This window comes from Nomascus leucogenys, chromosome 19 (genome assembly GCF_006542625.1).
Source record: "Nomascus leucogenys isolate Asia chromosome 19, Asia_NLE_v1, whole genome shotgun sequence".
NCBI classification, from domain to species: domain Eukaryota; kingdom Metazoa; phylum Chordata; class Mammalia; order Primates; family Hylobatidae; genus Nomascus; species Nomascus leucogenys.
The window spans coordinates 25,525,205-25,527,579 of record NC_044399.1 but is presented as its reverse complement, the minus strand read 5'-3'; the positions used below and the strand labels follow the sequence as shown (position 1 = coordinate 25,527,579).

At 42.1% G+C, this 2,375-nt stretch overlaps 1 pseudogene; it reads right to left on the bottom strand.

Annotated features, from left to right (window-relative positions):
- Positions 1-1,708: 1,708 nt before the first annotated feature.
- On the bottom strand, positions 1,709-1,966 carry LOC100595999 (annotated as a pseudogene).
- Positions 1,967-2,375: the final 409 nt, after the last annotated feature.

Here is a 2,375-nt window from a genome sequence, read left to right as displayed (position 1 = left end):
AGTTTGACATTATCATCTGAAGTTGAAAATAATGCGTTCTCTGTGGCCCAGCTATTCCGTTCCTAGGTATGTACTTGTTAATGGTCTGAATGTTTGTGTCTCCCTAAAATTCATATGTTGAAATCCTAACCCCCAAGGTGACAGTATTAAGAAGTAGGGCCTTTGGAAGGTGATTAGATCATGAAGTCATAGCCCTCGTGAATGGGATTAGCACCCTTGTAATAAAAGAGGCCGAAGGAGCTTCTTTGCTTGTTCTAGCATATAATGACAGAGTAAGAAGGTGCCATCTATGAAAGAAGCAGGACCTCGCCTGTCACCAAATCTGTTGGTGCCTTGATTTTGGACTTCCCAGCCTCCAGAACTGTGAGCAATAAATGTTTGCTGTTTATAAGTTGCCCAGACTATGGTATTTTGTTACAGCAACCAGAACCAACTAAGACAATACCGAACAGAAATGTGTTCAACTTACACAGGGGACATGGACAAGAATATTCATGGCAGCATAATTTATAATAACCCCAAAGTGGAAACAACCCAAATGTCCATCAGGAGCCAATCATGGGTAGTATATTCATAAAATAGGATATTATATAGTAATAATGAATGGACTATAGATAGATAAAACAAACACAGATAAATCTCTCAAATAAAAAGAAAAAAAAAGAGAAAGAAAAGAAAAAAGTTAGGTACATGGCTGGGTGCTGTGGCTCACACCTGTAATCCCAGCACTTTGGGAGGCCAAGATGGGTGGATCATTTGAGGCCAGGAGTTCGAGATCAGCCTGGCCAACATGGTAAAACCCCGTCTCTACTAAAAATAAAAAATAAATAAATAAAAAAGGAAAAATAAAAAGAAAAAAGCCAGGTAGAAAAGAATACACACTATATAAATTTATATAAAGTTCAAAAGCAGGCAAACCAAAACCATAATCTTTAGGTGACAAAAGAACAAAGAAAAGGTAAGAATTACCAGAAAAGTTAGGATAGTGGTTACCTTTAACGAGTAAGGGGGAATTCCTGACAACAGAAAATCCTGCAGGGAGCTTCTAGGATGGTGGCAATATCCTATTTTTGGCCTGGATAGTGGGCACATGGATATTGTCTTATAATAATTCTGAGCCAGGCGTGGTGGCTCATACCTGTAATCCCAGCACTTTGGGAGGCCGAGGTGGGAGGATCACGAGGTCAGGAGTTCGATACCAGCCTGACCAACAAGGTGAAACCCCATTTCTACTAAAAATACAAAATTGGCTGAGTGTGGTGACGCACACCTGTAATCCCAGCCACTTGGGAGGCTGAGGCAGGAGAATCGCTTGAACTAGGGAGGCGGAGTTTGCAGTGAGCTGAGATTGAGCCATTGCATTCCAGCCTGGGCAACAAAAGTGAAACGCCATCTCAAATAATAATAATATTTTAGGCCATGTGTTTATGTACCATGCACCTTTCTGAATGTGTTTTATTTGATTAAACTATGTGTAATTGCCAACATGCACTCATTTTTTTTTTTTTGCAGATCGCAGATCACAGAACTTTATTAAGATGAAATCACTGCAAATTACATAGAAGCTACAAGACTAAGCCAAAATCCATGAGGTTCATGTGAACTTACAGTTACACAAATAAGAAACAAATGGCATATCCAAAACCATAAGGAAATATCCTGATGCCCAGGTGATGAAGGCTGGGGTGAATAAGTCCACACATTTATTTCAAGCTGTTAAAGAGTTTGTGGGGCACACAATGGTCCCTTGCATGCAAAAGTCAAAGAGCTCCTCCGTGCAATCCTCTTCTGTATGTGATTGAGAGGATACATGCTCATCACAGAGCTCCAGCCGCTCCCGGGCCTTTACACATCTCTCCAACTGCTGGCATTGCTCTCTCACTGTTGTTAGGGGATCCTGATGTAGAAACAGTAACTCTCCCTCTTCTTCTTCCTCCTCCTTAGGATCTCCAGACTCAGTCAGCATCTTTTGCTTGTCCTCCAGTCACCTGTCTGGCTACGGTTCTGGATTCAACATGAACAGCAACTGCGGCGCCTAATCCACTTCAGGATCTAGAAGGACTTGTAACAGTCACTCAGCGGATATCCGGCGATCTGGTCCGAAGTCAATATGCCGTCATTATTAACCAACAAAATGAGAATTCATGTGATTCAACCCAGTATTTCACACACAAAAAATAATTTACTAAGGCTGGGCACAGTGGCTCACACCTGTAATCTCAGCACTTAGGGAGGCCAAGGCGGGTGGATCACCTGAAGTCAGGAGTTCGAGACCAGCCTGACCAATATGTAGGAACCCCATCTCTACTAAAAATACAAAATTAGCTGGGCGTGGTGGCACATGCCTGTAATCCCAGCTAATAGGGAGGCTGAGA